We start from the raw sequence: 26,799 nt of genomic DNA on the forward strand, positions 1-26,799 counted from the left end.
ATGGGAATAAAATGGGTGAGTTCCGTACTAACAGTGTAGAGAGCTTTCCAGATGTGGAAGAAGAGATGAATAATATATATTTTCTTAACATTTTCTTTATTTACTCATGAAAGACAGAGAGAAAGTCAGAGACACAGGCAGAGGGAGAAGCAGGCTCCCTCTTTTTTCTTCGATGAGTGACTCCATCCCAGGACTCCAGGATCATGCTCTGAGCCAAAGGCAGCTGCTCAACCACTGAGCCACTCAGGTGCCAGGAAGAAGAGATGAATAAAGACACATTAACAAAAGAATATTTACCTGGGGCTCTCACCCGAATAGTAGTTGGAAAATATTGGCTAGCATGGAGGGCCCAAGCAGATGACAATTAGTAATAAGCTATACATGTGGAGTGAGACCAGGTATGGAAGACCTTGACAAGTCAAGAGGGCTCTGGATAAATTCAAAGAGAGTGACGCTCTTTTCACAGTCAGGACTAACATGTGACTTTCATGGATCCTTGGCACTTCGGTCTTTGTGGGTCCCTTCCTTCATAAAAAAATATGAAAAAAAGTATTTTATGACTACATTAGTATAAAGATTAATGTAATCCAGACTGAATTTATTATAATATTCATATTATTGTAGCTATTTTTTCTTCCTATTTTGAAAGAAATTAAAACATTTTCACAGTCCCCTAAAAGTATCATGGGACTTAGGCATTGTGCCTTCTATGTCTGGTAGATAAACTGGCTCTGATTAATGTTTGTTAATGTGTGTTTTATATATGTTACAGAGATTTTATGGTTAAAGAACTGTTACGGCTGTTTCATATATGTGGACCAACCATTTTCTCTATCTGGGGAGGCAGGTCTCACCTGGATCGCACAATGCTTCTTCATTGGCAAAGCTGGTTCAGGAAGGATGAAATCATTTTTTGCGTCTACCATTTGGCTATGACCATGAAACATGTCTTGCCTCCCCAGATGGAAAGCAGAATTTCGTGGGAGAATATAGTGTGTCTGAGAGGTTTTTATCTAGGCCCAGTCACTGGGGAAACAGCTTCTAGGACACTAGAAAAAAGATGATGCTCATCAAAATGGAGGTTGGAGTTGGTAAGGAAAGTCAGATCATCTTCTAAGTAAATTGTATTGGGCTTTGGGGCTGGAGTGTATTGCCTTAAGATCAAATACTTGAATCTGATTCTCATATTGTCCTTTAGAATTTCTATCACTACTTCCTTTTTGTGCTAAGACCAAAAATGCAGGCGGGGAGAGGGGGGCTTTGGGCCATTCTCAGGTAAGGGTTTTAAATGGCAGCAGAAAACCCTTGGGAGCTGATGTGAAACCGAAGCAGAGATCACAACCAGAAAAAGACTGCACAGAGAATGAGGAGCTTAGGAGGAGACTGCATGTCTACTTGCTTGGTGGGGCTGTTCCAGAAGAATCAATTAGACAATACTTCCCTCCAAAACTACTGGAGTGCCCTGTGTCACTCTCCCTTTCAGGGTGGTTGATTGATCCTCTCTGAAACCATCAGGGCTGTAATGAAGAAACATTTATTTGCCAATAAAATGTAGTAGGGCCTGGAAGAGAGACACACTTATCTGAAGGCCAGTAAGGTTAGAGGTTAGAGGGTAGGGTGGTTAGAATTGAGGGTAGAGTGGGGAGGAGAACATAGGCTAGGGCCTTGCTACTCAATGTGTGACCTCTGGACCAACAGGATCTGCATTAGAATACATATTTTAACAAAATCCCCAGAAGATCTGTCAGTATAATTGAAATTTGAGGAGCACTGCTCTAGGATGTTAGCTGAGAGAATGAGGGAAGGGTAGGTTTGAAAAGCATAAGAAGGTAACAACGATCAGGCTTTGGAATCTTGATATTTTTAGAGATAGAGATGACTCAAATATGACTCCAAGAATACAAATTGGGGAGACTAAAGAAAACAAGTAATTTCCCAACATTCATTTGCCTCACAGATAATTGACGGTCTAATTAAAAATTGTATCCATTAATTAAAGCGCTGTCAGATCACATGTTTTGTTTGCCTAGTTTGATGTACCCATTAGCATTATTTTTATGCATTTGAGAATAATTAAGCTGTTCTTTTCCTGCTTGATAAATCAAACTCCGGTTGTGCTTACTCATATCCACTTCCCTCTTCATTATTTAATCTGGATTTCCTTTCTAATGTAACCTTGGACACTGCTCATTGTTAGGGCCATTGCAAGCAAGGTGCCATCTTCTTCAGTGTGTAACCTATTCGGTTACAATTTGGCATCATGAGTGTTACACATGTATTCCAAATATGAACCCCTAAGATGTTACTTAGTACAGGGGACCGGTAAGAATGGTCTGGCACCCTGATGCTATGAACGCGATAGACTAGCCATCATGGGTGACTTATAGGAATTCCTATATTGACAGTATAGGAATTCTAAATTGAGTGACTCTGGATTTCTCTGCTGGGTGAAAGAATCAAGAAAGGCAGGGAAAGGCATTGCATCTGTAAGGGGGAAGAGCACCCTCCTGGTCCTCATATACCAGGCAGCTATCCAGAGGCTGACAGAGTCAGTGACTTATCCAGATGTTTTGACTACATACTAGCTTCACAGATATTTGCAAATATCCTATAATTGAATACTTCTTCCATTTTCATCCCATCATTTTCTTTCACCAGGTAGGCATGCTTCTACCTCTTGCCCTCTCTCCCCAGATGCAGAGGGAAAAAGCACCAGTGAACACAATCTACCCATCGTAACCTGGCTACTTCCAAATTAGAAGTTCTAAATTGGACCAAGGAAACCTGTTCTCTGGATCTTTTTCTCCCTGAATGAAAGGAGAGAATGGAGTTCCTTTCCATTTCCTAAAGCTAAGGAGTGATGAAAGCTGCACATATTGCTTTTCATAATATATATGATCTATTCTTTAAGAAAAAGAAGTAATTCAGAGGAATTTTGGTGCCCAAGATGCTGAGAGGTTTTGGCTCATCTCTCAGGAAACAATTGCAAAGTGAGTTCAGTGGCCTACAGCTTACTCTACAACATTAGCTAACTGTGCTTTCCAAGCATTCTTGTTTCTCATCTCAGGTTCCAAATGTGTAGCCTGAAGGGCAGATCTGGTCTGTGGACATGTTTAGTTTGGACTACCCAGTGTTTTTACAAAATTTCAGCCAAAATTTAATAGGAAAATCACACATTCCTTGTATGACAAGGATCAGCTGAAAATGGCCAGTGAGTACCCCAGGGTGCCATAGTCCTCACCATTCCCAATCATTTCCTGACTTCGAGGCTGAGAGCCCATGAAATAATAGAAAGTCAATATAGAAATATAGATATAGATATAAAGATACAGATATGTTGGTCTCTGACTCTGGTTCCTGGCACAGAGCTCCTAAAACCCTTACAATTTCCTAAGCCAGAGACAACTAATAGCATCTTTTATTCTAATATTTGGCCCTTGACCCCAGTTCCTGACACAGAGCTCCCAAATCCCTTGTAATTTCCTGGTCAATAATTATGCTTTTTGTTCCAATGAGGTGACTTTTGGTGGGCTCTAGGATGGGGGCTGGTCACCAGAATGACCAAGCCATAATTAGAAGCTTGGAACTTTCAGCTCTGCCTCCACTCTCCAAAGAGGGGAAAGGGCTGAAAAAGGGGTTAATGATCCATCATGTCTACATAGTGAAACCCCCATAAAAATGCCAAAGTATGGGGTTTGGAGAGCTTCCTGGTTGGTAAACACATCTACACACTGGTAACACAGCGTACTCCAATTGCGTGAGGACAGAAGCTCATGTGCTTGGGACCCTTTGAGGCCTCACAGCATGTATCCCTTCATGTGGCTTTTCATCTTTATCATACCTTATATTATAGAATAAATGGTAAATGTGCTTTCCTGAGTTTTGTGAACTGTTCTCACAAATAACCAAATCCAAGGGCTGGTTCACAGGAACCTCTGATTTGTGGCCAAGTTGAACAGAAGTTGTGGGTAATCTGAGGATCTAGCACTTGGTGTCTAGAAAGTAGGAAGCAGTGTCTGATGAGTGTCTGAAAGTAGGAGGCAGTCTCGTGGGACTGAGCCCTTAACCCTTGAGGTCTGCCTTAAATCCAGTTAGTGTCAGAATTGAATTGACTTGTAGGATACTCAGCTGGTTTCATAAAAAAAAAATTTGGTATTTTTGGAAACAAAAGAATCCACACTCCTGGTGTTGGAAGTGTTGTGAGTGTGGCAGTAGTGTTAAGAATAAAGGAGAAACAGAAGAAGTGGATTTTCCTTTTCGGTGCTGGTTTTCATTTATTGAGCTTTGTACTTGCCCTTATTTTTCTTGAAGTAGAGAAATAGTTATCTGGGTCCATGTCTTTATTAAGAGTGAAGTAACAAAAAGATAGATAATGATTCAAGGCAACTGGGAGTTTGCAAATTTCTTTTTGAGCTTCTAGAACATTCCTGGATATCCCATATGCAAACTGTATGTGTGTGTTGAAAGATAACTTAAGACCCTGGTTACTGCCTGGACCCTCTGGTCAATTGAATGAATGACTCCTTCCTCTCCATGATTTGGAAAAGAGTGCATAACTTGCCAGTGACAAAACTTAAATAAGTTTGCAGAACCACATGACAGTGTATGAGATGTTCCAACCTATATGTACCTTGAACTAGAGGAGAAGGAGCCACACTGTGCAGTGGTGTTATATAGGAAGTGTCATAGTATTTTCATTTCTGTCTTTCTGCGGAACCTGTTCTTAGCTCAGACTTCAATCAGGAAATAACTCTTCATGTCAAGGTGCCAAATAAAGACCTCTCGCAACCTCCCGCAGACCTGTAGCACAGCACACTAGCTGATATTGCTGTCAAATGAGTTGCTTATAAGAGAGTACCATAGACCGTGTGGTTTGAGAACCACAGAAATATATTTCTCACAATTCTGGTGCTGGAATCAAGATCAGGGAGCCAGCACAGTCAGGTACTAGTCAGAGCACTCTTCTGGGTTGTAGATTGCTGACTTCTCATTGTGTCCTCATAGCGTAGAGAACAGAAATAAGGAAACAAGCTCCTCCTGACTCCTATAGGGCCACTAATCTCATCATGAAGGCTTCACCCTTATGACTTCATCTAATCCTAATTACCTCCCAAAGGCCTCACCTCCTAATGCCAACATCTGGGTGGGGGTAGGTGGGGGGGAGGATTTCAACATATGAAGTTTGCAGGGACACAAACCTATAATCCGTAACTCTGACCCCTGGTCAGGCTAGAGAGCATCCTGTAAACAGAAGACAAATCTATCTGGGATAATGAGTAGAACAGCAGCCCAAATTTCCAGAGCACATCTCCAGGTTCCCTCCCATGAAGAAAGCAAGACAAAGATAAGAGTAAAATTCAAACTTTAAGTAAGTGCAGACCTGAGCATTGGGATATTGCAGAGTGAACAGAGAGAAGACAGTTAGTAGAACCCTGAAGAAGAAAAATGCAGACCATACCAGAAGAGAGGTGATTCCCTTAGCTGAGACCCATTGTCTACTCCCCTAACACTCAACAGTACTTCTTTAGCAGAAAGAACCAGAAATTGCTACAGATTGCTCTTGATGGGGTGCCAGAACAGTGGAAACTTCCTCCTCCCCCTCCTCCTCCTCCTCCTCCTCCTCCTTCTTCTTCTTCTTCTTTTCTTTCTTTCTTTCTTTCTTTCTTTCTTTCTTTCTTTCTTTCTTTTCTTTTTCTTTCTTCTTTCTTTCCTTCTTTTTTGTTATTTTGAGAGGGAGTAAGGACAGGGTAGTGAAAATGGCCAGATTTTTAATGTTCATGGAAGAGTCTCTTTTCAGGAATTCTTAGGAGCAAAGGAAGATAAGAGGGGTTCATTGCTCTGGACCCTCCCCCCTTATAGAACTGTCCTCCAAGGGAGAGGTAGGAAAACTTTGTAGGGGACAAGAGGGATTGAGAAGTCCCAGCTCTTACTCTTTTAAGACTCAACACCTTGAGAACCTCCCTTCAGTTGAGATAAGCCCACTGACAGCTGCCATCAGGAAAAAGCCTCAGAAAGGAATTCACCAGGAGGCAATAGAATGTCGGGGCTGGTAACCAATGTTCAGCGCAGAGAGACGTGGGAAAGGGTATGGGGGAGGGTTAGCAGTAGCATGGCATAGAGCTGAAGTCAAATACTTCACCTTATGTGAAGCACATGAAGTTAATTAAAAGAGCTGTAATTGGGGCAGCCTGGGGGCAGCCCCGGTGGCCCAGCGGTTTAGCGCCTCCTTCAGCCCAGGGCCTGATCCTGGAATCCCAGGATTGAGTCCCACATCAGGCTCCCTGCATGGAGCCTACTTCTCCCTTTGCCTGTGTCTCTGACTCTCTCTCTCTCTGTGTTTCTCATGAATAAATAAATAAAATCTTTAAAAAAGAGCTATAATCTTGAATCAGTCCAGAGTTGGGGCACCATGGGCCCAGGCATCATTGGACCGGTAAGAGTCTCACTGTCACAGGGGATAAAGGTGCCTCAGACAGTGTAGGATCAGACTGAACACCCGTACCTGCAGCCAGGGCCCCAGTGGTATGAGACTCTGTGGTACTTTGCAGCTCTCTCCCCTACTACGCTGGTTTGAATAAGCCCCTGAGATTCTTAGACAATTCAAGGAATTGAGAGACATGCTGTACTTCTTGATAATATCAGTAGGGTTGAATCCACTCGAGGTGATCAATTGGGCCATAAGAGTTACCTGGTCTAGGTAAAACATAAAGACCAAATGCATGTGGTTTTCACCCCATTGCATAGAATCAGTCTTTACAAAAACCCCTGGCTGTTTTCATGTGACTCTCAGCTAAAGGAAGAGAAATACCTGGACAAGGAGTATCCTACTGAACCCTTGCACATGTGACTCTGTGGATGAAACAGGTGATTAGGCCTGCCTTGCTAATTTCTGCCTTAATGAGGTTATTTCCATCTGGATTTATAGATAGCATGGTTCACTTGCTCAGGTGTCTGAGGTGGGAGTGAGGAGGAGGCTGAAGATGAGCGACAATGGGAAAGAAATCTGTTCGCCTTCAATAAGACCACTAGACTGCCAGAGGGAGGCGACAACTACCTGTAGCAGGTACACTGCTTACACCTACCTACTCAAGGCAAGCCCTGAGCAAGTCTGATGGGGTAAGGGGGAATGTGCCATCCCCTGGGAATGGGCTGCAAAGGCACAGAAGCCAACACAGCAGTGGGGACTGGCTCCTCTCATCCCCCCACCTTAAACTGTGGGAGCATCAGGCTTGGGAAAAACAGCCGCCGGTCAGATGCACCTGGGGACGTTTCAGCATGTTCCAAGGTATAAGAATCAAGTTAGCACATACCAGTACAGCTTGAAATGGCAGATAATAAGCATTAATCTCCCTAATAAATTCATTAGTCAGCTGTATGGTCTTGAAAGAGGTTTGTACACTCAGATCATAAATTAAGCCCTAGATAGACATTAACCTTCTCTGGCTTTGCTCTGCAAATCTCCCAGTAGCTCTAATGGGATCAAAAGTTTCTTGAGCCTTCCATAAGATCTAGCTTTCCTTTGCCTAATTACACTGATATAGAGCTTTGCAGAACATTTTTATGGTATAGTTAAAAAAAAAGTAATGCCTAATCTAACTTCTGTGGGCATATTTATTGGAAAAAGGAGTGATAAGGTACACAGTCATTTGGTATCTATTTCTGGGAACAGATATTCCCTAGGCCATCTGCATAAGGAGCTTAGAAGATCTATCCATCACTCATGTGACACTTCTTTCAGGGTGGGCTCCTTTCATGCCTAGGGCCATGGCCTCTTGGTCCATAAGGCCAGCCATCTGGCCAGTTATCTTTCTCTCTGGATGCTCCAACTCGTATTCCCAGGGTAGTGCAGTATCTCTCTTACAGGGTTTATTTTTTTTTAATGTAAACCCAACCCAACATGGGGCTCAAACTCATATCCCTAAGACCATGAGTGTGTGCTCTACCAATTGAACCAGACAGGTATCCCATAGGATATTTTTAAAGATTTTATCTATCTATCTATCTATCTATCTATCTATCTATCTATCTATCTATCATCTATTTATCTATCTATTTACTTACTTACAAATAAGAGAGACAGAGAGAGAGAGAGTGCAAGCATGCAGGGGGAGGGGCAGAGGCAGAGAGAACCTCAAGCCAACTCTGTGCTGAGCTTGGAGCCTGATGTGGGGACTCGATTCCGCTGCCCTGAGATCCCAACCTGAACCAAAATCAAGAGTCCAATGCTTAACTGATCGAGCCACCCATGTGCACCCAGTATAAGGTATTTTTAAGCTTAATTATACAACATCTAGCCAACACTTTGTATTCCCTGGATATAGAGTGCTATGGACTAGCAAAGCTTAGAGAGATACCAGGAACTCTTGACAAAATGGCTTTTCTGCCATTACTCTGCCAATTACTCCTCTCTCTTAATCCCTAGTCTTTTTTTTAATTAAAGATTTTTATTTATTTATTCATAGAGTCAGAGAGAGAGAGAGAGGCAGAGACACAGGCAGAGGGAGAAGCAGGCATCATACAGAGAGCCCGATGTGGGACTCTATCCAGGGTGTCCAGGATCACGCCCTGGGCTGTAGGCGGCGCTAAACCGCTGCGCCACCGGGGCTGCCCTTAATCCCTAGTCTTATTTTTCCTTCCCCTCTGCCTTATGCTGTCTGCTCTACTGAGAAAATCCTACTTTTGCTCGCTATTCTCTCACCTCTTCCCTCTAAATCACAGCACACACGTTCAGAATGCTCACCTCTCCATATTCTCCCTCAACTCAACCCCTAACCCCTATCCCTTCAAAATCTGCCATCAACTTCTGCTATTTACTGAAACCTTTCCAAATGGTCCCTTGTACTTTCTCATTCCCTCTTCTATTTCACTTGTTAGCGTCTGGAGATACAGAGCGTTTGCATAGCAGAAATTGGTTCTAAAATAATTCAGAATTTAAATCTTCCAGGCAGCTGATAACCACCACCAAGGGGCAAATGAGAGCCATAGCAACACGTTGAATGTCTTTGTGACAGGCATGATTTTAGGTGCCTGGGGATATGAGGGTAAACAAAGCAAAAAATACCCTTACCTCCTAAAGCTCACATCTGGTGGCACAACCGATTGATTTGTTTAACTGTTGACTGTAGCCAAACCTTTTAGATTTTTATTGAAGTTCCTTGAGAGTAAACACAGTGAGACTTTGTACTTATAAACATAAGTATATACATATAAAAGTATAAACATACTTTTTAAATAGTTAAGGTAAAAGGGTGCCTGGGTGGCTCAGTTGGTTAAGCATTTGACTCTTGATTCCAGCTCAGGTCATGGTCTCAGGATCATGAGGTCAGGTTCCATGCTGGGTGTGAAGCCTGCTTGAGATTCTCTTTCTCCCTCTTCCTCTGCTTCTCCCCCTCTTCCTCTCTAAAAAAAATTAAGAAAAAGAAAAAAACAAAGAAAGGCTTTTTTCCTTCTGTGTTTAGATGAATCCCTAATAATAATTAAAAAAAAGATGAATCCCTAATGAAAACATAAGTACTGGTAGTTTACTGAGACTGTGATTGTCAACAAAAGGAAGATCAACAAATGCTTAGATCATTGATGGTATCCTGCTGATGGATTTACCCTTCCAATGAATTTTTTAAAAAGTAATCTCTATGTCCAATGTCTGGCTCAAACTCGTGACCCTGAGATCATGCTCTATCAACTGAGCCAGACAGGTGCTCCTTCTAAAGAATTTGTAATAAAAACATTTTTAAATAAAGAATTTATAATAGAAGCTAAGATCCTTTGCATATGGAAAACTCTTATTTTACACAGTTAAACACACTTATCTATACACTGCTTATTGGTTTTTTACATTTCTCTATGTATTTTTCCATATTATGAATGCAAAATATAAGTTTTTAAGGGCAGATGACAGAAGAGAGTGTAGATGTATTTTCAATCCTTGGGTCTGCTTGTTGCCTGAACTCAGAGGTGACAGTCAAATATTTAAGGACACTTACAGTCAGGCCTTGATCATTCAGAACATATATCAGCAGAACATAAGTCCCTGAGTGACTCCTAGAAACCGTCTCCTCTCAACCAAAGGAGAAAAAATGAAATTGAATATGCACATATTAGTAATCTGCAAATATGAGCACCAAAGTGTTTTTTGATTATTTATTTACTTTTGGCCAGCCTAGCATTGCTGAAAATTAAAAAGTGTGTGCATTTTCCAGTTGCCACGGCTTTCCCTTCTGTATTGTATTTTCATTTATATAATAAGCCATCATACCTTCCTGGCCCATGATGGCCTCTGAGTTTGCAGGCCCTGAATTCGAAGCTTTCCTAGATCCCCCCATTTAGGTCTGACATTTCTGGTTCTGGTTCTCTCTCACTGCCTGCCTAGCATTGTGCGGTTTCAATAGGACACAGCAAGTCCATGGGAGACATAAGTTAAATATATTACTTTTAGATGCCTCTTAAGCTTCATCCTCTATCCTTCCAATGATTTGGGTTCTGGATTCAATTTTATTGGTGATCATGGCAGTGACCAATTTTTAAGCATATTTGAAATTTTAAATCTAGACACTAAGAGCAATATGGGCACAGAAACTTCTCCCCTTTCTTCATCCATCCTGAGAACTTTAACTTTCTTGTGATTGGTTAGATAGGGCTGTTTCTGGTTGGTTGTGCCATGTGTCTGTCAGTCTAGGACAAAAAGCAGGATTCAACTGCATTGTGGGATCTTAATGATCTGGTCTGGTGTGGCTCACTTCTTAGGGGATGGTTTTGGGGGCTGGGGATGAAAAGGGAAATGGGAAATTGTTCAGTTTCATATCATGTAGAACCCTGTTGTCATGGCCTGCGATACCACACTGAGGCAGCCCAAAATTATCCTCAAATTTAAAAAACTTTTTTCAAAATGTGTTCCTGGAGCCACCTGAACAGTAGGTTAAAATGCAGATTCAGCCACCCACCTGGGTGGCTCAGCGGTTGAGCGTCTGCCTTTGGTTTAGGTAGGGATCCCGAGGTCCTGGGATTGAGTCCTGCATCAGGCTCCCAGTAGGGAGCCTGCTTCTCCCTCTGCCTATGTCTCTGTCTCTGTCTCTCATGAATAAATAAACTCTTTAAAAAATGAAGATTCCACTCAACATCACTTGGCATCAGGGAAATGCAAATCAAAACTACAACGAGATGCCACCTCACACTGGTCAGAATGGCTAAAATTAGCAACTCAGGAAACAACAAATGTTGGTGAGGATGCAGAGAAAGGGGAATCCTCTTACACTGTGTGTGGGAATGCAAACTGGCACAGCCACTGTGGAAAACAGTATGGAGCTTCCTCAAAAAGTTAGAAATAGAAGTACTCTACAACCCAACAATTGTACTACTAGGTATTTATCCAAAGGATATAAACATAGTTATTTGAAATGGTACATGCACCCCAATGTTTATAGCAGCAGTTTCCACAATAGCCAAACTATGGGAAGAGCTCAAATGTCCATTGACAGATGAATGGATAAAGAAGATATGGTATATATACATACATACATACATACAATGGAATATTACTTAGTTGTCAAAAAGAACGAAATCTTGCCATTTGCAATGATGTGGATGGAACTAGAGGGTATTATGCTAAATGGATTAAGTCAGAGAAAGACAAACACCATATGATTTCACTCATATGTGGAATTTAAGAAACAAAACAGATGAACATAGGGGAAGGGAAGGAAAAATAAAATAAGATAAAAACACAGAGGGGGGAGAACCATAAGAGACTCTTAACTCTAGGAAACAAACTGAGGGTTGCTGGAGGAGAGGTAGGTGATGGGATAGGGTAACTGGGTGATGGGCATTAAGGAGGGCACTTGATGCAATGGGCACTGGGTGTTATATGCAACTGATGAGTCACTAAAATCTACCTCTGAAACTAATAATATACTATATGTTAACTAAATTAAATTTAAATTTAAAATGTTAATATATATGTTATGTATATATTATCCTATCAAAGATTCCTATCAAAGCTGTGCTCCAAATCCCTGTGACCCACTTCAGAATTTGCCTGCAGCTATGATGGATGATTCTCTGCATTGATCTCTTCACCATTCTGCCCGAGGTCTTTTTCTGGGTTCAGAGGAGTATGTTAGTGACACAGAATTCAACCCTCAGCAAGACAACCCTCAACTGAGAAGGGGAAGGAGCCAGAGTACACACCCTAGCTTCTCCAACTTCAGTAGGGCAATTCTAAAGGAATGTTTTTCATGGTCCTTTGGAGGGTTCCTAGCGGGACTGAGCCCTGGCTACCCATGGCAACAACCAGCTCATTAACGCAGTTCCCTGTCTGGCTTTCTTGCAATCTTGTGTCTCTGGAAACCATCAGTCCAAGAAATTGCCTACATCTACATCTTTGTTTCAGGGGCTCCCTTTGGGAAACTCAGAGTGAAGAGCCTCACCAGACAAGAGGTGGTCGAGTAATAGTGGGTAAGAGACTTTGACACTAACTGCCTGGGTGCACATCCAGGCTCCACCACTAACTAGTTAATAAATAGTTAACTAGATATCAATCACTCTGAGCATCAGGTTCCTTATTTGTAAAAAAAGGAGTAACAATAGTCATTACCTCATACAATTGTTGCAACAATTAAATCAGTTCATACATGTAAAGTGCTTCTAATAGTGCCTGGCACATGGTAAATGTATAATAAATGCTTGCTATTATTATTATCTAATAAATCAAAGTTTCTTGGGTGGGGCCCAGAAATATGCTTTTAAAATAAGCTCACCAAGTGATTCTCATGCACAATAAAATTTGAGAACCGCTGATTTAGAGACACACCCCTTGACATTCCTGTTCACAAGAGAACATTTTAGGAAGCTTACTCTATCCCGGCAGATAAGCAGCCAAACATCTTTTACATGAGAAGGCTTGGGAAACAAAAAGTGGTGGTATCACTGTTCAGAGCATTGGAGGAAACAATAACAGGTGATTCCATGCTTTTGGGCTCACCAGGAAGTGAATTCATCTCTTTTTTATCACACAGTTTTAGCCATATTCCCATTGACCATTGGGTAAAATAAGTCCTAAAACACACTAGTCCTTTCAAACCACAGAAAGTCATTCCCAAAGTATGGTCAGGCTGGCAGTGTTGCCCATGATCAGTGGGGAGTCTGCTGGAGACTCTCTCTCCTCTCTCACGTGATTCTCTTACAGGCTAACAATAAAGGGTATTCTTGAAAACCTCTTTCCTTTTGTTGCCAGTGAGATACAAAAGGCAGAATTTTGGGGGAAGTGTTTCTTTCAATCAGATACCAGCAAATGTGGTTTTTAAAAAAAATGAAATCTCAACCCTGCTTAGTACTTTAATCCTGCTTAGTAGTAATAGTGACTAATGGGCCCCAAAGGTAAAATGTCCAAGGGTTATTCGATGAGCCTTGTAGGAACTCTCCTGAGTTTTGCAATACAGGGAATATTAGAAAAATGTAATTGTTTATCCATAGTAAGTCCTAAATATTTCTTGCATCTAGCTTGGCAAGGCATCTCACAGATGACATTCTAGTATTTGAGCCCTCTGGCCCAGAAAGAGTATAGAACAACAACAAAATGGAAGAAATGGAGTCACTTAGGAAATTTTTGGTTATTTCTCAAAAGAAAAATTATCTTAAAAAGGCAGAAAAAGGGGCAGCAGGTGGCTCAGCGGTTTAGCGCTGGCTTCAGCCCAGGGTGTGGTCCTGGAGACCCGGAATTGAGTCCCACATCAGGCTCCTTGCATGGAACCTGCTTCTTCCTCTGTGTCTGTCTGTCTGTCTGTCTGTCTGTCTCTCTCTCACAAATAAATAAAATCTTAAAAAAAAAAAGGCAGAAAAAAGAGTGAAATGAATAGTTTGCTTTATGTACATGGATTCTCCTTCTGGTGCCCACTGAGACTTACAAACTGTGTAGGTTCATTTCACCTCTTTTTATCTATCTCTGACTTTTTGGCCCATTTTCTGACTTATAACCAAAAGAATTTGGTGGTAGTGGTGGTGAACCGATTTTTCTAGGTTATTTCTGGGACATTTGAGAAGATCTCTACTATTTGAGTATTATCTTGTTTGATCTTCATGTTGTCCCTGTGATACATCATACCTTCATTCTACAGATAGAGAAACTGAGGCACATAAGTTAAATGACTTGTCTGAGGTCACATAATAATGAGGAGAATTCAAATCCAAGCAGCCCAAGTCTTCATCTGCTGCTGCTAAATAGTGAAACACAAGATAGTGACTACTAACAAACAATTTCTTTCGATAGCAGATATAATGATAACATTTAGAAAATACTAGGACAGAGGTTAGATCTGAAATTTGAGATCAATTTTAAAATTTTTTAAAATTTCAGAGCAATTTTAGGTTTATGGAAAATTTGCAAAAATACAGAAAGTACCAGATATCCTTCACTCATCTTCTTCCAATGTTAACATCTAACCATGGCACATTTAACAAAAATAAGAAATCAGGGCAGTCCCGGTGGTGCAGCGGTTTGGCGTGATCCTGGAGACCCGGGATCGAGTCCCACGTCAGGCTCTCTGTGTGGTGCCTGCTTCTCCCTCTGCCTGTGTCTCTGCCTCTCTCTGTCTCTATGAATAAATAAAATAAAATCTTTTAAAAAAAAGAAAAGAAAAGAAATCACACTTAATTCGGCTACAGACTATTCCAATTTTACCAGTTTTACACTAAATGTCTTTTTCCATTCCAAGATCTAATTCAGAATACCATGTTGTGTTTAGCTGTCATGCCTTCCCCAGACCAGTCCAACTCATGAGAGTTTCTCAGTATTTCCTTGATGTCTATGATCTTGACAGTTTTGAAGAGGACGGGGCATTTTGTAGAATGCCCCTTAATTTGAGTTTGTCTGACAAATTTTCTCATGAGACTGGGGAACTGGGTTTTGGGGATGAAATCACGAAGTGCCCTCCTGATCTCACTGTATTAGGCGAGGGTATGATATCAACATAGCCTGTCACTGGTGATCTTAACCTTGACATCCTGGTTAAGGGTGTGTGCACTGTCTTCTGCTTTCCGTGCTCTATTCATCGGAAGTAAATCACTGTTAAGTATAGCCCATACGCTCAAGGAAAGAGGAATTCAGTTTCACTTTCTGGAGTGAGGAGTCTCTACATTTATTAACTGGAAGTCCGCGTAGAAGATCTGTCCCTTATCTGTCCTTTATTTATTCATTAGATCATTTATTTTATCGATGTATACTCAGGGATATTAAGTTTACTCCTCATGTTATAATTCAATATTATCATTATTTATTTTATTGCCCAAATTACTTCAACTTTGGCCATAAGGAGCAATTGCAAGTTTTGTCCCTATGTCCTATTGACATGCTCAATTCCTTTTTGTGTGTGGGGGTGTGTAGGGGGGTGAGAATTTGTTCATTTTTAAAACTATAAGATGCTCCAAACTCACTTTCCCTGTCCAGCCCTTTCTCTAAGCAGCCTTGATTCTTTTTTTTTTTTTTTTAAGATTTTTGTTTATTCATGAGAGACACAGAGAAGAAGAGAGGCAGAGACAGAAACAGGGAGAAGCAGGCTCCCTGCAGGAAGCCCAATGCAGGACTCCATCCTGGACTCCAGAATCATGCCCTGAGCCAAAGGCAGACGCTCAACCACTGAGCCACCCAGGCGTCCCGAGCAGCCTTGATTCTTTATGTTGGAGATAGCCTTTAGAAACCAAGATCTTTTTCTTTTTTTTAAGATTTTATTTATTTATTTGAGAGAGAGAGAGAAAGAACAAACAGAAGGAGTGGCAGAGGGAGACAGAGAAGCAGGCTCCCTGCTGAGCAGGGAGCTCAATGTGGGGCTTGATCCCAGGATCCTGAGATCATGACCTGAGCCGAAGGCAGACACTTAATCACCTGAGCCACCCAAGTGTCCCCTAGAAACCAAGATCTTGACACTGGTTTTGTTCATCGCTTCTGGGTGTCGACTTCCAGGCCCTGTCAGCTGACAGAACAAGAAAACATAGGTATGCATACACATGTTTGTATGTATGTACATGTATGTATACATATCTATATTTCTGTATCTAGCCATCTGCATGTACATATATTAAAACGTATGTTAAGGTAAATAAAATGCATATGTGTATATTAAACGTATATTAATGTACATACCTTAAAATAAATGTGAATTTACACTGGTATGTCCTACTTTAATCCAACACCATAAAGCACATTCAGCCTTTCCCTCCTGGGTATTTGCAACTTCTTTCTCTGACAGTAGGTACTTCTTCATTCAATCCTGGTATACACTGCTGACCCATGGGTCTGCAAGAAACAAATTTACCTACTGGAGTAGGTATTTATGCAGAATTCTTTTTGCCTTTAGGCCTGCAGTACCCAAAGTTCCATTTTCAGAAGCTACTGTTGCTCAGCTCATTTTCCCTCCCTCCTTCCACGAGATTATAGCCTAGTTTTCATTTACCATGACATTCCATTCTGAGAAGTGATAGATTTTTATAGTCCATTTGCACAAGGATTTGTTGAATATTAGGACTCCTGGAAGCCATGTAATGCTTTGTATGTTTTCCATGGATTTTAGTGTATTTATACATGAAAGCTCTATATATCATTGTTCAAATGGAGAAAAGCATCCATAAATACAGGAAAGCAAAGACAAAATAAAATAAGTCACCAGGGCGTCTATTGCCTGGAAATAACCATGGCCAAAATTTTAGATTACTTTCTTCTAGACCCGTTTCGATAATAAATAAAAATGGCATTTTGCAATTCATATTATTTTGAATCTGCTTCTCCCCCTAAGTATATGACTAACATAAGAATTTTGATATTTAAAAACACAAATTAAAAAAATTTTCTCTCTCTTCCCCAGGAATTTCAGATTTGTAATTAGAGATGCCAGTAAATGCTAATATATCCCTACCAATAAACAACTGGGACTTCTCCTGACAACAAGAACTGATTAATACAATGTGTGCAAACATTAATTGATGGTGTGAATTAAGAATCGAATCCCCGTTTTAAAGATGTTATACACGCAGTGCAATCAAGGAAAGCATTTAACCAGATTTGTTCATGAATTTCATTGTGTGCTGTTGAATAGCTAATTTATAATTGCATTAGTCTGTAAAATAATCTATTAATAAAATTGGAAGTAAAATGGGGCATAGATTCATTATCTCCGTAAGTTGTGGATGCTCACTAAAGAACATTTTCCCTGCAAATGAGGTACAGACCTCATTATCATGCTCAGCAGAATGGGGAGTGCATCTTTGTCCTTTATTCTTCCCATGCTGAGTAATGTTCCAGCAACTCAACTAATTCATTAAAGTTAGTGGAAAACTTGAGTGCACGCTTAATCTTCTTTGGTGTTAATTAGTGTTGTTGTTGGCTTAAAAAATGGTTCATAACTTTCTGAACTGAAAAATCAATTGCTTATCAGCTTTGTAAAGGTAACTGCATTTTCTGCTACTAGCTCTTAGCCTTTGTGGAGAAAAAGCTGGGCCCTTGGGTCATCATTGCTTCCCATAAGCTTTGCATCCCCACTGCTATTTGCACTCATTAAAAGTCAGAATAAAATACCCAGAGAATCCACCTGGGGAATATTGTTAAGATTAGATTCAGAGAAATCTAAAAAAAATCCACAACTAAATGGGAGAGGAGTGAAGAGCCTGAAGTGTTTATTCAACTAAGCAACCAACCAACCATCAATGACTCAGGACTGACAGCATGGCAGGCACTGCAAATATAGGGTTAATGATTTGGGGTGTCATGGCTGCACCACACAACTTCCAGCTGTGAGGAGTGGGGGGGGGGAAGAAGAGGAGTTAGAGGAGCTGGCCCTATATGCACTCCAACCCTGGGGAGACTGAGGACCCGATGCTGGGGGCCCAGACCAGCATGGTTAGCCACAGCAAGGCCCAGAGCAAGGCGGGCAGTGCTGACAACGTGATTTCCCACCCACCCAGAACCAGCCCCAAGTCCTGGTGGGTGTCCATGTCTGCCCCTGAGGTCCTGGTGGAGATGCCAAGTGTCAACTGTCCAGAAGGTGATCATCTGCCCCCATGGTCTCCCAGAAGATGATCAAAACGTTCCAAGATAGACAAGAGCACCAAATTCTTGCTGGTGATGCTGAGGGAGAATGGAGCTTCATTGTCTGGCCTGACTGCCAACCCCCAAGAGCTCAGAAACTGACTCTAAACCTAGAGACAGCCTTCTGCTCCATGTTCAAAGGAGAAGTTCTCTTCAGCCTCATGCAGAAGAAAACTGAGCTGCCAGTCACTGACAAATTGCTGTCTACAGTCATTTGTTCTGCCAGCTGCTGATCTCTCTGTAGGAACATGAAGAAAATGTTTCATGCCTGTTTCTTCTTCATCCTTGTTGCTATCCACAATGTCTCTTAGGAAGAGGGGAAGATGAGCTGGAAGGACCGTTTGCCTTCATACTCAGTCTGGATACCAGGGTACCAGTTATAAGTAGGAAGTGCTGCTAACAGGGCCAGTCCTTGAGCTGCACGACTGCATGGTCAAGCTATCGGCTCATATTCAGCAGTGCCCCTGTCAGAACTAGGCATCCAACAGCCTGCTGGAGGAGGAGGAGGTACCTACTGCAGTTGAGGCCACTCTCTGAACATCCCTGTACATCTTATCTTCTTGTACAATAAAACTCTTGGCCAAGAGGGCTGGTTCTCCAGCTGGGCTCTGTGCGACCATTGGGACCGTGGTGCCAGGAGGTATACAGGGCACCTAGAGGATTCCAGAAGGAAACCCAAGATTCCAGGAAGCATTCCAGGGACTCTGGACATCCATTCCCCATGTTGCCCAGCCACATTTCACTTCCAGTTTGTCAGTTAGAATTTTCATTCTCCCATGGGTGATTTTTGTCATCACAATAAAAATCTAAGTTTCCCCAATCTAGATCCACAATAACAACAACAACAATGACAACAACAAAAGACATGACCTAGGATTGACAAGAGCATGGGAATGTGAGCACCCTCACATAGCATTGATGGGAAAGTAAATCAAAATATCTTTTCATGAAAAGTAGTGGAAATTTGACAGTATCTATTGGTACTTAAAGTGTATATACTCTATTATCCAATAAGTCCAAATCTAGGAATATATCCTATGAAATATAGTTGATCCTTATTTTTCATGAATTCTACATTTGTAAATTTGCTTACTCACTGCCATGAATTTGTAACCTTCAAATCATTACTCGTGGCATTTCATGGTCATCCATGGATGTAGAGGGGTAAAAACTTTGAGTTAAGAATTCATTGTCCCTATACTTATAGATGTGAAAAAAATCCATATTTATATAGTTATTTCAGCAGATGTGTTGGAAATAACAGCATGAGCATTTGGAATTTACCTGGGAAGCAAACAGAAAAAGAATTTGCCCTTGCAGAGCTTATATTCTAGTAGAAGAAAGATCACTGCAGCACAGTTTGAGAAAACAGAAATATTAGAAAAAAACTCAATGTCCAATAAGAGGTGAGTGAGAGCCCAGAACCCCAGTAATCCCCCTCATAGGTGCATGTCAAGAGAAATGAGGTGTGTATCCAAAAAAGGACACATGCAAGAGAGTTCTTAGCAGCTTTATTTGTAATCAAAGGCTGGTCAAATTATGATACATATATACAAGGGAACATGCTACAGACATTGAAAATGATGTGGTTTAAATTTACAGACATAGAGCAAGTCCAGAAGTATTGAGGACTAAAAAAGTCAGTTTCAAAATACCATGTACCTTAGGCCCAAGTTTGTGAAAATGTGTAGTTATATTGACGTTCATACACACATACTCGTGCACTTGCACATACACGCTCACACATTTGTAGAGAGCTATTTGGAAGATTTTTATAAGGGCTTTCTCTTGGTAATGGGATTTCAGAAAATGTGTACTTTGTTATCTTTCTGTCTTGTTTCAATTTTTTTTAATGTTGAATATGAGAATACAATAGTAGTGCCATTTACTATTGCAAATCTGCAGTGGCCATGCTTTCAAGGATTTATATGCTTTACCAGCTCACCTTTTCTACGTACCTCTCAGAGGATCATGCATTTGTCTATGTTTGTTTTTCAGGGAGTCCTGACTTGCCTGGTCTTTTCGCTGATGGTAGAGAGCAGGAACTCACACATGTCCAGGAACTTTCTACAAATGTCACCTCTCACCCCTTCCACTGAAACCCTAGAAGGTGAAGTTCCCAATAAGCCATGGTCTCTTTCCCGAGCCACCACCCTAGGTAGCAAAATTAGACATCTGTCACAGCCAATTCCCCATGCTCCCCACTCCCCTACCAAAGGAACAATTCAACTTTGGGTGGTTTGTTTTTGTTTTTGTTTTTAATATTGGAAAATAGATATAAGAGAGATTGTGTTCTCCAGTTCCCTAGTCAGCAAACCCAAGCCCTGGTTGTGAATAGTTGTGTTGGGGGGAGGTGTGACACTTCACTCTGCCTTTCAGTCCCAGATAAGAGAGAATGGCTTCTGATATGCCTGTGACAATCCAGGGGAAGAGGGGGATGGAAGTGGTCCCAGAGCTGTTTGAGATGATCTTTTTAGCTGTCTCATTAAAGACCCTTTGTTCTTGTGTGTGTGTGTGTGTGTGTGTGTGTGTGTGTGTTTAGTACTATTCAATTCAACACTTTTCCAATTATTAAAAGGGAGTTTTGTTGAAAAAAATAGGTCATGACTCACAGCATAAATCCATGCTCAAAACAGCTAGTAAACAAATGGACAGAATACTCATATCCATTTGGGCTGACTGTATCTTAAAATGTCTGCTTAGTTATTTAGTCAGGATTGACATGTCAGGGGTGCCTGGGTGGCTCAATCCATTAAGTATCTGCCTCTGGAACTCAGCTCAGGTCTTGATCTCAGGATCATGAGTTCAGGCCCCACATTGGACTCCACCCCGGGTGTGGAGCCTACTTAAAAAAAAAAAAAAAAAAAAAAAAAAGAATAAAGATTGACATGTCATATGCCAGCCTCTTATCCAAGGTCCACATTCTGAGACATGTGCTATTTTTGAACCCAAGGTAGAGGCCCTGAGGGAGCACACATTGTCTGTGGGGCATTGAGATTTACAACTGTAAGGTTTCCATACCCCACTTGCTTTGTCTCAGGCAAATGCCCTCTCTAGCTTCACCAGTCCCCAGTGTGGGGTGCAGAGCTTATCATCAGTCTTGATGCTGAACTTCAAGGGATTCTTGAGCCCTGGTTCTCAAACTTAGTTACATGCTGTAATCACCAGGGACATTTTAAGAAGTAATAGAGCCTACATCTCTCCTCAAGATAATCTGACTAAATTGGTCTGGGAGCAGTCTAGATATTTGGATTTTTTTGAAACTTCGCAGTTGACTATAGTATACAGCCATGACAGGGCACCTGGGTGGCTCAATGGGTTAACTATCTGCCTTTGGCTCAGGTCATGATTCTAGGGTCCTGGGATGGAGTCCTGTGTTGTCAGGCTCCCTGCTCAGCAAGGAGTCTGCTTCTCCCTCTCCCTCTCCCCTTCCCCCAGCTTGTGCTCTCTCTCTCTTTCTAATAAATTTTAAAATCTTAAAAAAAAAAATATGCAGCCATGTCTGAGAACCACTGTCCCAGAAGGCATCTTGTGGGACCAGATTGTATGCAGGGGTCACATTGGCTTCTCAGAGGTACATCTCTCCCAATCTAATGATAATCCCTTATTCAGAGAGACTACAGAAGTAATGAAAGAAGCAGCTTCTCATTACCATGCTGTTTATACAGAGACAGACAGACAGCCTGCCTGTCATGGAACAGAACAGCAGCGGCTAAAGAGCTCCTTGCCCTCTATCGGTAATCCCAAGGATGCACCTGACAGGGAATAATATGACATTATGCCTTATTCCCAACGACTGAAACAAAAATGCCTTAGGGTGCTGTGGCGCTCATCCATGACTTGTAAAAAATAGCAGTTGTCTCCAATTATGGTGCAAAATAATCAGAAAGCATGTCTTCCGCGATATGCTCCCTATGCTTTGTGCATTGTTTTAAACACAGTCCTTTATTTCTCACAATTGCTGCCTCTTAATATAGTGAAGATGCATTGAGCACCAAGGTGCAGGGTGCAACGCAAGCTGAGAAGCATTCCCACATGGAAAAGGAAGATTTTGCTTTCATCACATCAGTGAAGATCACCACCCTTCACCTCCTGCTGCCTCTTCAATTTGGCCTTCCAAGCAACCAAAGGACCCTCAAGACAGTAGCTATATGCTTTAATTAACAGCTACCACCTTATATCTGAAGCTGTGCTTGCCACAATGTCGAAGACTCATCTACAGATTTCGAGTGTAGTCACCAGTCTAAGGCAGGGAGCCATTCTGTTTCTTGTTCAAAAGCAGTTTCCTGAGGGCAAGGAAAGTGAGACTTTTACTCTCCACTCCCCCCCCCTCAGTTGGCCCATCCCTCATCAATTCAAGCTGAAGCAACAATTAGCTTGGCTACAGTTTAATCTCATTTCAAACACTCCACCCAATACGTCATTAATCCTCAGTGTTGCCTAAATCAGCAATAAGGTACAAAGGTTTTCTCAAACTGGCAGTTTTAGACCAGATACCATCATAAACCCAGAGGCTTACATGTAGTTCAAGGGTTATGAAGGAGAGAAAAACAAATCTCAAATGGACCTTCTTTGAACGCAGGGGTTCCAGTAGAAACAAAGGTGATTTTAATGTGGTTTTGGCTTCAAGAAGAAACCCTTGAACACATCCCACTTTTTCTGGTTGCTGATCCCTTGTCGCCTTTTACCTTTTTCTCCCACGTCGTCCTTGACTAGGAAACAGTAAGTGCTTGAAGTTCTTGAATTGTATTCTTAAAATATCCTCTCAGGTGCAGTTCACTTTGCCTGTAAGTCTCTCTGAAGATCATTGATTAGAATTAGAACTTTTCCTCAGAATTGATGGAGAAGTGCCATTTGGCCCTCCAAGGTCATGAAGGACTCCGTTTAGAAGAACAACACATAATACTAAAACCTCAAGCAGAATTTCCCTGATCCTCATAACCTCCTTATGTTTTTAAAACCGCTCTTGCTGCTTCCTGTTGAACAGCTTCAGAGACTGAGCCTCTTGGCTCTATGTCCACCATCATTTGGTCAAGCAAGGCGAATGTACATTTCTGGCCCAATTCCCTTTCCTTTGACTTCTCTGCTGGCTTCCGGCAGGAATAGGGAAGGGGCTGTCTTTAGGGGAAAGCCTACCAAGGTTGCTCACAACCAGATCTAAAGAGTTAAAGGATCTGACCCACAAAGGGCAGCAGCTATTTCCAGAATATGAGGCAAGGGGGGAGAGTAGGGAGTGAGAGATAAAAGATGCTACAGATCCTTTGTTTTGATCAGTTAAGGAAACACTAGCTGCCAACCCTAAGAACAGACAAGGACTGATCCTGCCTGACCACTTCCTTGTGGTCTGGCTCCCACATCCAGCTCAGGAATTTATTTTTCCCCCCACAACAGCCTGATAAACACTGTATCCTATCTACATGAGTTGGAAGAAACTGGATTCTGAGCTTTTCAAAGTCACATTCAAGGTTAATGTCTTAATCCTCCAGAAGTTGAATGTGTGTTGGAGATCCCCATCCATCAGAAATAGTGAGGGCCTGGGGCACCTGGGTGACTCAGTGGTTGAGCATCCAATTCTTGATTTTGATTCAGGTATTGATTTCAGGGTCATGAGTTCAATCCCTACGTTTGGTTCTATGTTGGGTGTGGAGCCTATGAAAGAAAGAAAGAAAGAAAGAAAGAAAGAAAGAAAGAAAGAAAGAAAGAAAGAAAGAAAAAGAGAAAGAAAGAAAAAAGAGGGAAGGAAGGGAAGGAAAGAAAGAAAGAAATATTGGGGGCCTAAGGGGATGGGCTAGATTTCCAACTTTTTCCATAAAATGATTTCAAGGCACAAATCCAAGATTCTCTGCCCCCACACTCAACACCTTGCTGCCTGGCTGGCATATCACATATCGGTCTTCCATGGTTCTAAATGATTATCACTATTTCCATCCCCCTGAAAGGAGGTGAAGGCTGGGGACCAGTGTTTTACAGGGCAGTGTTTTGGGCAATTGTGCTGTGGATGGCCCTGAGCTAGATACAGTGCATCACCATTGTGTTCAGGAAGCTTGGCTGATAACCTTCGGGCTGTCAGCCAAGGCATGGGTTGCCAACCAAGAATGCCTGGAACCGTCACCTGGCTTCTTAGGGTTAACCCAAAATGCAGAACTATATAGAAGGTTAGGCCTGGGGCCATCCTTGAGCATAAGTAGCCTGCCTTCACATGGATCGTTGAGTAAACAAGCCCAGAGCGATTAAGTTACTGGGTGGACCAGTTTCAAAAGCTGTTGACAGTGCCAGGCCACGACCCCAGATTTCCTGACCTCTGGACCAGAGAGCTGTATCACCCTTAGTTTTAATAAGACTCAGATCGGCACTAATGCACAATATGCCTGTGTCTGCCTAAAGTGTTCTTGCTCCCTGGATGCCTCCTTACTTTTTTTCATCTATTTTTTACTTTTCTTTAAAATGCAGCTCCTTAAGTCTTCTCTGTCATCAAGTATGAGATAGGCGACCCTCCACATGGCCCACTGTACGCCCTACATGCACAACACCAGTAACATTGCACTGGAACCCCCCCACTAACTAGTAAATTCCTTAAGGGTGAAGATTATGACCATTTTGATTTGTACAAAAACAATGCCCGAAACAACGTCTGACGCACGTTGGTGGCTCGTTCCTGTCTGGTGAATGACAATATGAGCAACATTATCATCAGTGCATGACACCCCCAGCCACGTGGTGGTAAGCTTCACTTTACGGGCTCTCTGGAATTCTACAGTCCACAAAGATGGCAATGACAATAAGCTATTTAAAAGACAAATAAAAACACATGAGTGTGTCAAGCAAAGGTCCTGGTGTTGTAAAAGCCCATTTTCCAGGTGAGGACAGGGAAGGAGAAATTCATGGAGGAGTTGAGATCATGGATATATAAAACTTAGTAGCCAGATCTGAATTTCAAGTGCCTCATAACGAACTCATGCTCTTGTCGCTAAATTTGCTGCCTTGTCACTGAGACAAGAAAGGCTTTCTCAGTAGGGTCTTCCTCCTCTGTCCCTTTAGGCAGAGAGAAGAGTGTGGGTTTCCCCAGTCCTGTCCCCACCATCTCCCATTATCTCATCTGGCCAAGGTTAAAGCATAACCAAACAGCTAAGACTTATTAGGTTCTTATCACTGGAAACATCAGCTTTGGAGGCAGAAATGGGCCCAAAGACTTCTTGGATGTGAGACATGTGAGACCTGTGAATCATGGTGTACCTATTACAATTATGTCAGGATGGATGGAAAGGAAGAATGGCTTGCCTTCCTGGCTTGGAACAGAGGAAACCGTTGGCTTCCTGCAGCCTTCCACCTCTTCACTGGTAAGCAGAGATTAATTCAGTCAGGCTCCTGGAAAAGAAATGTTCAGTCCTAGATTAGGACTGAAGTGTGTCATAAGAATACAGGCTCTTGCTGTTAGTAACAAGCATTCATCACCATTGATACATTATATAGTGGTTAATACTAATAGCAGCTATTATTATCCATTACTAGTATCTATTTCTACATCAGATTTAGGGTGGAGATGGAGAATAAGGCTCAGAAAGAACTGTGGTGAGAGGCTCTGAGGATGGAGGACACCCTCTGCTTGTTCTCGTCAATTCTGCAGCCTGGAGGCCTAAAGCCTGGGAGGCCACTAAGTGCCAAGCCCCCTGCTGGCCACAAGCTACAGTGACGTGGCTGAACTTCCCTTGAAGATCCATTCCAGAGCAGCGCTGGGGCCCCTGCAATGCGGAAGGGACATCACTTATAAAGCTCACTCCACTTAGTATAGCCAGAGCCTGAAATGAACACAGTGGGGTGCTCCTAGAGCCTCTAAAACTGCAAATGTTGATGGAAAGCGTGCACCTGCCTGGACACAGTGAGTACTTTCTTGGAGAGTCAGGATGGCTATAAGAAGCATCTCCTTTTTGACCAAACATTTCCAAATGGTTGGGTTTTTTTAATTACTAACTTCTTTCTAAAGTTACTATCCTAAAAAATACTGTGTTCTCTAACAAAATCAAACTGGGAACTCCAAGTTGTGGCCACAGAGGGAGAATGCCCAGATGGGAACAAATATGAATGAACCACACAGTGAGGACCAGGCCCTCCTTTCCAATGTACTTCTGGTGCTGTCTCACCTTGAACCCACCTTGCCATCATCAGAGTAGCCTCAAGGCACTCTGATCCCTCTGTGTCAGTCTGACCTAATTGTAAAAACTCTGTTCTCAAGGACTCCCTAATTAAATTAAAAAGGGTATAATCAATACCACAAAAAAAAAAAAAAAATCACACAGGAAAAAAATGTGTAGGTTAAAAAAAAAAAAAAAGCACAAACTGTAAAATGAACTGGTTTCTGTTCCCCTGGCTGGTGGACTTTATCCGAGTTCCCCAGCTTAGGTTTCTGCACATCCCCAGCTCCAAAGAGTCCTGCCCACACCAGGGCAGCCATAATAGAGCAGAGGGTTCAGGATTTGGGCTCAGAAGGGAAATCGCTCATGTTCAGATCCCCACTCTACTGCTTACTGGTTCTGTGGCTTTGGACAAATTCCTTGACTTCTCTCTGCCCCAGCTTTCCTGCCTGCCTTAATAGGATGCCCTTCATGGTGTTATTGTGGAGAATATCTGAGATAATACTCGATAACCACTTAGGATGGAACCTGGCACACAGTTAATGTTTGCCAAATGGTGGCTGTTATCTATACCTGGGGACATTGATCTCAGTTGAGGTTCTG

The 26,799-nt window shown here is 41.9% G+C and overlaps 1 protein-coding gene and 1 long non-coding RNA gene across 3 annotated transcripts in view; one reads left to right on the plus strand and one right to left on the minus strand.

Annotated features, from left to right (window-relative positions):
* Positions 1-17,083, plus strand: part of LOC144294006 (uncharacterized) — a 230,242-nt gene extending 213,159 nt beyond the window's left edge. The window contains exon 4 of the mRNA XM_077865486.1: positions 16,848-17,083. The gene's annotated coding sequence lies outside the window, so the exon portion shown is untranslated. The remainder of the gene's footprint in view (positions 1-16,847) is intronic.
* Positions 17,084-19,419: 2,336 nt separating this feature from the next.
* The window catches only part of LOC144294007 (uncharacterized), a 41,281-nt gene continuing 33,901 nt past the window's right edge, over positions 19,420-26,799 (minus strand). For both annotated transcript variants that reach the window (XR_013361389.1, XR_013361390.1), the window contains 2 exons: positions 22,756-25,432; positions 19,420-22,353 (listed from right to left, as the gene is read on the minus strand). This is a non-coding gene — a long non-coding RNA (uncharacterized LOC144294007). The remainder of the gene's footprint in view (positions 22,354-22,755; positions 25,433-26,799) is intronic.

Source organism: Canis aureus, chromosome 22, assembly GCF_053574225.1.
Source record: "Canis aureus isolate CA01 chromosome 22, VMU_Caureus_v.1.0, whole genome shotgun sequence".
NCBI classification, from domain to species: Eukaryota; Metazoa; Chordata; class Mammalia; order Carnivora; family Canidae; genus Canis; species Canis aureus.